At 44.3% G+C, this 12,457-nt stretch overlaps 1 protein-coding gene across 4 annotated transcripts in view; it reads left to right on the plus strand.

Moving 5' to 3' along the window:
- Window positions 1-5,265: 5,265 nt before the first annotated feature.
- The window catches only part of FAM169A (family with sequence similarity 169 member A), a 37,950-nt gene continuing 30,758 nt past the window's right edge, over window positions 5,266-12,457 (plus strand). The window contains exons 1-2 of one of the 4 annotated variants that reach the window (XM_082191925.1): window positions 5,266-6,251; window positions 11,205-11,240. The gene's annotated coding sequence lies outside the window, so the exon portion shown is untranslated. The other 3 variants (XM_082191922.1, XM_082191924.1, XM_082191923.1) reach the window with 3 other exon arrangements.

Here is a 12,457-nt window from a genome sequence, read left to right on the forward strand (position 1 = left end):
GATCAAGTGTTACCGCAAAATGTCCAGTTTTCCCTTCTGTTTCCTTGTGGCAAAAAATATATTATCTTTGGGGAAAGTGGGTTTGTGGCGCAATGGCGCCCAATTGACTATAACTGAGCAAACCGGATTTGCTGGTGACTGAATCCGATCCAAAAATAGTGACAGTCTGGGAAGCACCCTAAGAATGGGCCTGTGCATTTTAAAAATATATATAAGCAAGGCTTTTTTCCCCAGCTGGAACTCAGTTCTGGCATCTTTCAGGTGGGCACCATTGTCATTATAAGAGAACAAGGGAAGCATTCAGGGGGCTTTTTCTAGAAAAATAGCACTGTATATAAGGATTAGGAAGTAGAATGCTTTAACTCAGGCTTCCTCAACCTTGGCCCTCCAGATGTTTTTGGCCTACAACTCTCATGATCCCTAGCTAGCAGGACCAGTGGTCAGGGATGATGGGAATTATAGTCTCAAAACATCCGGAGGGCTGAGGTTGAGGAAGCCTGCTTTAACTGATCATCGTAGAAAAGAAGACGTGCACCATCTGCAGACCAACTTGATTATTGCAAGTGATTCACAAAAACCAGATGCTAAATCCTATGGAGCGCCTTACATGACAAATCACTGCTCATTCCTTATGTCAATTATTTTCCTTATCAATATAAGTCAATATATTTTTGTTAGTTAAACAATAATTCAGTTTTTGAATGGTGGTGCATAGTATGATGGCCTAAGATTGTGTAGCTTAGCTGAGCTATGACAGTTGACTGGAAGTTATTGTTGCTGTTCTGGTGTCTTCTTCAAGCTCTCTTTAAAGTTCTAATTTCCAAAAGCACAGTGAACCAAAAACTGCCTTGAGCTTTTTAGATGAAAGATGGGCTATAATAAATAAATAGGAGGAGGAATAAGGCTGCCAGCTAACTTGAAAGAATGCATTCTGGCCCATTCCTGTCTCTTTAATATCTGGACATCAGACCAGTATTAGTAGGTGATCATGCCAATTTAGGCCAATATCATGCAACCAACAAAGTGGGAACTAGCCTCTAAAGCTTATATCACAATAGATCTGTAGTGGTCCGTATAGTTAAAGCTATGGTTTTCCCAGTAGTGATGTATGGAAGTGAGAGCTGGACCATAAAGAAGGCTGATCACCAAAGAATTGATGCTTTTGAATTATGGTGCTGGAGGAGACTCTTGAGAGTCCCATGGACTGCAAGAAGATCAAACGTATCCATTCTTAAGGAAATCAGCCCTGAGTGCTCACTGGAAGGACAGATCGTGAAGCTCAGGCTCCAATACTTTGGCCACCTCATGAGAAGAGAAGACTCCCTGGAAAAGACCCTGATGCTGGGAAAGATGGAGGGCACAAGGAGAAGGGGATGACAGAGGATGAGATGGTTGGATAGTGTTCTCAAAGCTACCAGCATGAGTTTGACCAAACTGCGGGAGGCAGTGGAAGACAGGAGTGCCTGGTGTGCTCTGGTCCATGGGGTCACAAAGAGTCGGACACGACTAAATGACTAAACAACAACAACAAACAAAGTGTAGCATTGGATCCAACAGAAGCAGCAACCAGGTTGGCGTGGTTCACTTGGATCACTTCTTGGATGGGCTTTCAAATAATCCTCTGATGGATGCATACGCCACTCATAAGTGTCTGTGAACTCAAATTAACCCTAATGGGCAGGATGTTCAATGCACATTAATTCTGCCAGTGAAGAAGAGTTGTTAATCTGATAGCTCCACCTTGTGGCCAGAAGTTTTAAGCACGGAAATGGATTAATTGTTTCCTGCTGACCTTAACGTGCGCTGGAAATTGATATGGCCAAGCGGAGCAATCAGAATACCATTTATCTTATTATGTGACCCACCTCAACATTCATTGGGTGAGATCCAATTAAATCGTATTCAGAGCAGACCCATCAAAACCCATGAAGTTTAACACCATTGATTTTAAAGCACTTACTCTATTGCTTAATTGAATGGTCAGCCACTGCTGAGTTTGTTGAAAACATGCTCAGATCTCACTTTGGGTTTTATGAATCACCCCTGATGGGATGATGATGATGATGATTTTTTGCATTTATAGGTAGCCTTTCAGAATTGCTTGCCCCTGTCAAGGCAGCTCCCAACATACCCAAACACACACACACACACACACACACACACACACACGTGTCTTTGTTTTTGTTTTTTTCCAGACCTTCCTAGGCAGACTGAAAGCTATACATATGGGATCAACAAGCATATAAATGTCTTGCTGGTAGATGCTTATGAGGTTGGAAGTTAGAACGGACTGACTCAGTGTCAGTTAGCATTTCTCAGTTCAGAAAGTTTTGATCTGATGTGTAGAAATATTTCCTATTCTGATAGTTTGGGTTATACCTTCAGAGAAGCTGAGTACAGCTGGCTTGAACTGGTTCTCTTATCTCTTCCAATTAACGTCATGCCGACTATAAATATAGGCCAGAAGGAGCCAGGGTTTTACTTTCTCTTTCTCTCGCTCTTACTTCTGATGTGGTGTTCTGAACATAGTATGCTTAGTGTTAAGGTTTAGTCTTGTTATAAGTTTACAGGTTTTTGTAAGTGCTGCAACTGGATTCTTATGGACTGTGCCAATCCTGAATGTACTGGACTGGATTTGTGACCATTATGCTCATTTGCCTTCAGTAGCAAGTAAAGCTCTGCTGGATGAAATACAATTGCCTCTGGTCCATTTTTGGGCACTCTGCACCGTGTTTAAGTTTTTTCCTCCTCAGAAGAAGCCGGGGCGACACTCAGGACCATAACTGCCACATGCTGGCAGCAGGATCATGAACAGCCCCGAGACATGAGCTTTCACACACCTTAAACACACAAAACCAGCAGGTGGTATTGTCTTTCTTAGAAGACTTCCACTTCAAACTTGAGGTATAAGACTGCATGGAGTTCTCATCTAGCACATCTGTTTATTTATCTATTTTCCTCTGAATAGAAAGATAGCAAGTCGTGAAGAACAGTTTGGAGCTTTGGAATGGAATCTGAGTATAGGTGAATGAGCCGTGTTTGTGTATGGCTGCAAAAGAATGATAAAGTAAGTGGCATGGTATAGGTACGAATGGAATGTGGTATGCATGTGAAGGCCTAGAATACCTCTGGGAAAGTGAAATTAAAAAAAGGCTCAGCATCACCAAAACCCATGTGATTAGTATGTGTGGATGCTAAAATCATTTTGACAGCTTACTAATTGTGATCATACGATAGCTACTTGACTTCCTAATTTGTGTGTTAGTTCCTTTATTTTCCATGAACACTTGCCGAAGTCTTAATAGTCAAGATCAGGCACCCCCAAACTCGGCCCTCTAGATGTTTTGAGACTACAACTCCCATCATCCTTAGCTAACAGGACCAGTGGTCAGGGATGATGGGAATTGTAGTCCCAAAACATCTGGAGGGCCGGGTTTGGGGATGTCTGGTCAAGATGATCGCCACCTTTAAATATTTGAAGGGCTGAGGCATAGGTTCTGTACACATTGCCATTTCTGAAACTCCAGTGTGCTCCCTCTGCTGGAAACCAAGTACACATGATGTTACCCACCAACCAACTGTATGTACCCTGCAGTTTCTCAAGAAATATTGTTTGATGCGTTTCCCCTCAAACCAGCTTTCATCCAATTTGAAAACATAAGCTGAAGTTAATGTGTTTGCATTTCACACATCTGTTGTACATGTCAATGCATGAACATGTGATGGGTTCACTGAATTAGGAGTTCGGTTGAGGTGTCTGTGTGTGTGTGTGTGTGTGCAAGTACAGCGAAACAAATCAGATAATGGTGTGTACAGCAATGTAAAACACGACTTGAAAGGCAGTGGGGGGAAGCAATCTCACAAGCATTGTGTACGTGCCTGTAGCTGAAGGGGCAAATTTGTCTTCTGTTGTTCCAGATGGTGGGGCCTGAACCAAAGGTCAAAATTACAAGAAAGAGGACTGGCTAAATGCTAGGAAAAACTTCTGACAGTTTAAACTGCTTGGCAGTAGAACACTGTCCTGAAAAAAGTTGGACTTGTTCGCAATGCTTAGAAATTCTGAATACACACTTCATAGAGAATGAAGTCTGAGTGTGCATGTATATTCACCTGGGCAACATCATAAGGGACAAGAAAGGTAGCATAAAATGCTCAAATATGGCAATGCTTTCTTTAAAGGTCCATATGGAAGTTGGGAAATCATACATTTGATCTGATAACACTTTGAGGTGTAGTGTACTAATACCATTAAATTAAAAAATTGACTATTTGGATCAACAAAGCCTTCTTAATCAATTTATAAACCAAGTAACAAATCATGTACACCTCAGCTGCTTTGCAACCATAGGCTGAGCTCTATTTTGAATATATATATTTGCAAGTAAGGAACTAGGCACCAACTTCAGCTTCATGGATAGCTGTGCTTGTGTGTGGACACAGTGAAGAAGCTGGGACACTTTTGTGCAAGCTTTAATCAGAAGAGGACAGGTGGTGCTTAACTGGGTACAATTCCACAAAATGCACAGCTAAAGATAAAGGCATATAAGTTTGGAAAGGGACTGCCCTCTGATCTGGAACAGGATCCTATTAATATATCTTTACTTATTTATCTTTACAAAATTCTTAGACGGTTCTCTAGAATTATAGTTTATTTCACATTTTCAGGGACGTAAAACTACAAAGCAGGTTAGGGAACCTTTGCTCCTCCAGGGACTCATCTGTATGTCATTTAATGTGAATAGTAAGCTTCCTCAACCTCCATTAAGACTCCATGGTCCATATGATGCTCTCCTTCAAATCACTGCCTTCTCACACTTTCCTCTCCCTCAATCCATATTTGTTCATATCCTCTCCTTTCTGGAGTATCCCTGCTTTAAGAAAATCTGGATTGGTGGAGGCAAAGTGTTGATTAAAGGAGAACGTCATATGGCCAATGGAAAATTAATGGAGGTACTGGAATTTTACCGTTCATATTAAACAACAGAATGGGGGAGCCCCATATGTTGCTGAATTACAACTCCCATCACCCCTGGCCAAAGGTTCCCCATACCTGGCGTAGAGCTAGAAAGCAAGCTTAGCCTAAACTCAATCTTTACAACAAGCCCAATGGGGCAGATGCATTTAAATTTATAAAGGTCCCAAAGGAAATATATACCTGATTTTGTAAGCACACATTGTATTTATTGTAACTGAGGCTCATGCATATTTACTAGGGAGTCAACTCCATTGCTTTCATGGGATTTACCTGACTTTCGAGTAAATATGTGGAGAATCAAGCTGCAAGTCCCTGTGGTTCCATTTAATTTACTCCACAATAAGCATGTATAGATTGCTGATTTACCAGGACCTAATCCCACTGAGCAAAGTGATATTTACTTCTGTGGGAGACATTGCAAAACACAGTCAAACAGGCAGTCCAGGAGCCTAGATGATTAAATGCACTGTTTCTTATTAAATAAAACGGAGACTTTCTTTCTGTGTTATCCTATGCCAGTTTTATGGCTTATTTAAATACATGGACCATCACTAATGCCTGTCCTTTGTTTTCTTCATTGCAGTACGTAATATACATGAACAGCCTTTCCTCCAGCTCCAAACCCCCCTTTGTTGTAAAATCATCTTTCCAATCAATTTCTAAGCATTTCCCTACTACACGTTCAACAAAGGCTGTCATTAACGTTATAGCCCTCGCTACTCTGCCATACCCAAACAAGAGATCGCAATGCCGCCAACCCTCTCCAAATGTCTTTCTCCATCTCTGCGTTTCTTTGCCGCCTGCCCATCACTGACAGCTATCAGTCATTTTGTTCTCTGGAATATTTGCAGCGACTGATGTAGTGGAGCACTGCTGCAGCAGCAATAGATTGGGGGACTTTTGGAAGGAAAGGTAGGTGGTGTGTTGTGCCAACGTTACCCTTCATTTTGCATTCATAAATCCTTCGCCCAGCTGTGCCGTCTTTGGAGCACGACAAAAGGAAGGCTTGAGTTGATTTTACGCACAAGGTCTCGTTTGTCCTCGGATTTCTTTTGTTGTTGGAGCAGCAGCGGCGGCGGCGGCAGCAGCTTCTTGCCGGCTGGGCGATGCACTGAGGAGGGAGAGCTGCAAGCGCGCTGGAGTGGGTGCAGCTGAAAGCTCCAGACGTTGCAGAATGAGTGCGTCAGAAACAGGGAGAGGAGAGGCGAGCGCGGCAGGGGGAGGGACGCCGATGATGCTATCAGGCGCCCAGTAGCAACGGCGAGAGGAGCAGAAGGTGAGCCTAGGTGGACTCTTAGCCGGCCCAGCCACCGCCGCCACCCCCGGCCCGTTTTGCAGCCCCGGAGGAGGTAGATTTGCCCGAGGTGAGTGAGTGAGTGCAGAATGCAGGGGGCGTGGAAGGAGATGGGGCAGCCTTCGGCTGGTGACAACCTGCTCCCCACTCTCCCTGGTAATCCAGGCCTGGCAAGCACCGGATCCAGGATTCCTAGTTGTTGCTAGGCAGCCCGGGTGGGAGTGGGGGTCATCTTGGGGGTCGGGGTCCCTCCTCCTCCTCCTCGAAAGGAAGTGACTGCGCTTGTCGTCGCGTAAAGCCAGGTAGGCGACGGCAGCGGAGACCCGGCCGCTGGCGTGTGCGCGCGTCCCTCTTTCCCTGCGCTCCCCCTTGGCGTGCGCTCTAAGCCCACCCTCTCCATGTTCTCTAGGCCTTCCTGCGCTGCGCCTGCATGATATCTCCGAGTGCCTGCGCCCCTCGGGTGCCCGAAGGAACCTGGGCGCAGCACGGGGGGCTTCCGACCCCCACCGCCCCCGCTAGGGACGACCAAAGGTGCCTCCTCGCACCGGCGCCCCGTCCGCTCCCTCCGGCTTTTCGCCCGCCCACGTCTCCTCTCTGGAGCGCGGCGTGTGCCTGCAGCCTTTTCTTGCCGGCCTCAGCTGTGGAGAATGAATTAAACCCGCGCTCCGGGCGCAGCGCTGGGCGTGGGGTCACCGAGGGCGGCGGCAAAGGTAACGGGCGCATGGGATTTCGAGGGGTTCAAGTGTAATCCGGAGGGGGGGGGAAATAATAATCGTTAATTGGCAAGGTTCCCTTTTCTGTTCCGGCGGCTTGGCGCCCCTCCCCCTTCTGCCTTTTCTTACTGTGATACTGTATGTAGGCCAATAATTGTGGTGGGAGGGTTGTTGGTGCGCGTTATTCTTGCCCAGGACTCGTTTTAAGCCTGTTGGAGGGAAAGGATGGTGGACTCTGAGGAGGTATTTGCAAACATCTGTGCATTTTAAAAATGTCGGTGGGAGAGAGGTTTGCTTTTTCTGGATTGTTTATGTCGGGGGTGGGTCGGTTTCAGGGTTGTGAGGTCTGTTTCTGCAAGAAATTCAAAGTAGTGTGAACGGCGGAGTCAGCAGCTGTGTATTTTAGTATTGGGTTTCCCTTTACCATAAGGTCCCGGGGCGGGTAATAGCAACTGAAAAAATAAGCAATTACTGTATATACCAAATAAAACAGTTAACAACCATGAAGACAAGTGTAAGGACAATGAAAAACACTTCCATGGATAAAACAATTACATATATAAAAACAGTTAAAATTCGTTCCAATGCAGACTGGGATGTAAAGATATTCAACTTCAAATGCTTGGTGAAAAAAGGTATTGAGTAGGTGCCAAAAACATACACACACACACACACACACACCAGAGACTGCCTGTTTAATATGGAATGGGAAGGCTTCCCAAAGGCTGCTACCACATTAAAGGCTTGATTCCTATATCCCAGGAAAGGAACCTCCTGATAACATGGTATCCACAGGGGGCCTTCTCCTGCAGAGCACAGTGATCAATTGGATATACAAGTGAAGTGGTGAGACTATCTTTTTGATTTCCTGGTTCCCAGCTATGTAGGGCTTTGTACCCCAGTACTTGGCAGCATGTCCTGTAAGCTATACGCTGAGAAAAAAAGTACTGTATATAAGAGTACAAATCTACATCTAAGTTACTTCAGATCAGGAACTTACTTAAACATAGGACTCTTAAAGCTGGCCAGTTGAACTGCACAAAGACCTAGTCAAAAGCAAACACATTTCATTCATTCAGCCTTTATTGGCATAATAGCAAACACTTAATCATATTTTATAGGAAACTTAGAACAAGACTAGCCATGCCAGAAAATATGTATTTTCACTTGCCTTAAATTATACGGCGTAAGAACTAACTTTTATCAACTGCAAATCACCTAGAGTTGTAGATCCTGAGGATCTACCTTTTACCTATCCTGGTTTACATGAAAGTATTTGGCAGGATCTTTTAACAAGTCACAGGTTAACTTTGTGATTTATATAGGGCTTATAGCAGGCATGTCCAAAGTCCATTTTGGGGGCCAAATTCGGCCCCTGTGGCAGCGTATGTCCTGGGATAAAATCCTTTAAAAGCTCAACAACTTTGGGGTGAAATTGTAAAAAAATAAAGCTCAACAACCTAAATCCTAAAAAAAGCTCAACATCATTGGTTGGCCCTCACACATGTTCACTTCATCAAATCTGGCCCTCTTTGAAAAAAGTTTGGGCACCCTGGCTTATAGGAATGGGTAGTCTTGCACATGGTTACAGCACAGTCCAATCCTACTTAGAGACAAATCTGGTCGGCTTCATTCCCAGGCAAGTAAGTTCAGGAGTGCAGTTTAAATTTAGGTTAATTACCAGGAGTGGTGATTCCCAAAGTGTGTGCAGGAAAGTTTCTAGGGAGGTCTGGGCTCTTGGGGCTTTGTGTGTGTGTTTGTAGTAGCAAGTTTTATTACGTCTTTGCTGTAGTACTCTCAGCTGTTCTTGAGGGATTTCATACCTGATTCTAGCAAGATGTTTTTGTGTGCCATGTTCCTTTTGCTGATGTAAATAAATTAAGGTGTGCTACTAACAATAGACATGATGGTGTCCCTCGTGTGCCTGCCTTTGTGCATATTGCTGTGAAGGGAAGCACCATGCAGAGGCATTATAAATGAAGAATGTGTTTCCAAAGTGGCCTGCCTTGAGCTTCTCCAATTTGCGTGGTGGTAAGTGACTACTCATAGTACAGTATGTCTAATACCCCATGCTCCCTTGGGTTGATTTCAAGGCTGACAAACAATTTGTGTCCTGTCTTCCCTCGCAAAGTTCTCCATTGCCATAGTATCCCTCATACCCTTCTGCTCATGGGTCTTGTACGTGCCCTTGGTCATTTTATCAATTTGCCTCAGCCAAATCATCTGTTTCACATTATGTCTCAAAGTTGAGGAGCCTCATAATTCTTACAGCCTTGGGAACTGGTTTTCTGACTAAGTTGGACAACTTCTGCACCATGGCAAAATTCTGTTTTGATCCTAGGAATTACCGGGGCTCTTAATTGAGAATTACTTAGCATGCATCCATCTCTGTTCCCCAGGCTTTGGGACCTGGATGGATGCAAACTGATTTCATACCAGGGCCTTGGCAGTTTCAGATTGCATTGCAATTACTGGCAGTGCTGCAATGAAGACCTGTCCTCTTGTATTCTCTAAAGCACCATGCACATGGATGGTGTTTACAGCATCACCTGCTGCCACCATTTTAAAGCATGTGAATGGCATTAGAGTAGGGGCTTAGATGAGCAATAACTTCTCCTTAAAAGAGAACTGCTGTTGAGAAGCGCAGGAGAGGTATTTCCTTCTCCCACTAAGAACCTTGCTCTAGGAGGGGCCAGGTGCAGAAGAAGGGAGGATTTGAGGAGGTATTGCAGCTCCCTCTTCTGCACAGTTACTAAAGGTGCCTGAGCTCTTACCTCATTTGCACCCAATCACCCTAGTTCTAGAGGGCATTCTTAGTCTGTGTGGGTGTGCCAGAGATCTGCTTGGTTGGGGAGGTGGGACTTGAAAATTGTGGGTAGGAAGGAAGGACTTGTTCTCCTCCTCGCCAGATTTCCCAGCCGCCACCAAATGGCCATTTGGGGAAATGCAAAAAAAACTCCTACCCTCTATGAGATATTTTGTCTGTTTTGGAAGGAGTGAAATGCTCTCTAAGATAATAATTTTATCTACTCAAAATGTTTAGTGTGGATTTATTTGTGGAAGACAAAATACTGCTGGAGAGAAGGTTAATTCCTCAGAATTCTGTAGATTTGAGTCCAAGATGCATCCTAGATGATACTGCCAAGGCCTTAGCTGCAGCTTGCCACTTCCTCCTGGTGACCTTTGATCTAGTTTGGAGATAGTAGATGCAAGCACCCTGTATCTGCTGTCCTTTTGATATGGCTGACCCCTTGCGGTGGAGCTTTCCGCCTCTCTTCTCAAAGGACTGACGCAGATACCCTAGGGGAGCATAGTGTGCAGTAGTGTGCAGCTCCCTCTCTCTAGGGGTGGTATATTTTAAATTTTGCATGTACAAAACTTAAGGCATTGACAAGGCTGCAATTCTATGTACGCTTACCTAGAAATGAGCTCCATTACGTAGAGTGGGCCTTATTGTGGAGTAAACATCTGTAGATTTCCCTAAATATGCCAACTAGTACAATTTTATGTGCTAAGTTATAAACAATGCATGACTTGGGGAAACCCAGCCAGATGGGCGGGGTATAAATAATAAATTATTATTATATTATTTGACATTGTTGAAGTTTTACTGCTTTAGGGTTGATAATAAAATAAATATTGCATACATTCAAAATTTGCCCTCAAAATCTCTAGCCTGGCTGTGCAAATCAGAACCAGTAGCCTTCAACATTTTCAGATCTGGGATCCAGTTTCATCCAGAACATGCATTGGAGAAGGGGAGTCCCACTTCCCACCAGACATATCTCCTTCAGGAATGTGTTCCATAGTTAGGCTGCACCACAGAAAAGACCCTTTCTTTGTACTTCTAAAGATGGAATGCAGAGAAGGGTGGGGGGGGACAGTTCTCTTGTTGCTACCCCCATGAAATCAGGATCCAATTCAGTTGTGGGTCCTAATCTACCAGTTTACGACCAGTGCCCTAGAATAGCTCCTGTTGCAAGGGAAGATCAGAATCCGGGGGGAAAACTGGCTTCCATTCTTGTTGTCATAGAATGCCTCATATTGCGCAGAACTTTGCAAACCAATGGGCTAGAAAACAAACTCATTGTTAGGAAGTGAGAGTCTTAAGCTGTCTTAATGGGTCTGGCAGAATAACTTTGACAAGAGGTATGCCATACCTCCATTCATCTCAGTAAATTTCACCTCTGGATCCTAATAATTCTGTTTTTCTTTTTCCCAGCATAAACTGTCTGACCACATCAAATCCCCAGGGACTGTGAGTATTTGTTAGCATTTACTACTCTCTTACTTTCTCTAATCTGTTTGTATCCAGCCTCCATTGTGTGGGGAACAACAATTGTGAAAAATAATAAAATAAATGGCTGTACAACAGAGGTACCCCATGCTTGGCAGAATACCAAGCATTTTTGTAAACTGGTCATTTATCTGTCTGGCAGCTTTGTGCAGCGTGGGTGTGTGGTGCAAAATCTGCTAAGGTTATATGCAGAACAAGGGCTGTTTATATCTGGAAAAAAAGTATATAAAAGTTTTCAGAAAATAAAAGGGCCTCATTGCAAAAGTTGCCGCCATTTGAATTCTAAGCTTGCTTCCTTGGAAGCAAACCCCTCTGGAGCATATTGAAATTTCCTTTGCGGTGGGCTGGGAACTGTGATTCCAATTCAGATGTGCTCTGGATGTTTGCAATGGAAGCCAGCTGTTAGGAAGCACTGACAGACTGACTGGCACTCCCTGTGTATTTATTACATTTCTATCCCAGCCTTCCTTCCTGAAGAACCCATAATGTATGGAATCAAGGCACTTAATGGCCCTGAATCTCTGGAGCAGTGCTTGTACCTTGAGGGTGGAAGGTGGGTATAGTGGGGAGACCACTGTTTTGGAACCTAATATAAATTAGCTTAAGGAAATTCACAGAAGGATAACTTCCAGTCCCCTGAAAAGTTTTGATGTAGGGCCAGGGGACCTTCCTGAACGATGTGGTGGGGCAGAGGGGAATTATGCGAAGATGGGCAGAGCGTCACATCTGCATCCTGTCAGTCTCCTCAGCCCATCGGGGGCTTTTCGCGATGCACGGATGGCAATGGCATATGGAGTGCATGTGAAACTTCCTGTGAATTTCCTTAGTACAGCAGCTTTTCTTAGGATCCAAGCCACAGTTTTTAAAACAAGGATAAATATGCATGTTACGCTTATAAAAGCAAATAAAAATATCAGGCAGGTTGCCTGTCTAAGCCTTGAAGGAGATGCAGAAGTTGGATCTGAACAAGCATTCAGTTTGTATCAGCCAAGGTGCACCTTGTGGGTGAGGAATGTGGTGTGAGCTCTCTTTTATATTATAGAATCATAGAGTTGGAAGGGACCATGAGGGTCATCTAGTCCAACCCCCCTGCAGTGCAAGACTCGTTTGTCCGAGTTGAACCCACAACCCTGAGATTAAGAGTCTCGTGCTGTATCTACTGAGCTGTCCCAGCTGGA

Source organism: Podarcis vaucheri (assembly GCF_965113315.1).
Source record: "Podarcis vaucheri genome assembly, chromosome: 11".
NCBI classification, from domain to species: Eukaryota; Metazoa; Chordata; class Lepidosauria; order Squamata; family Lacertidae; genus Podarcis; species Podarcis vaucheri.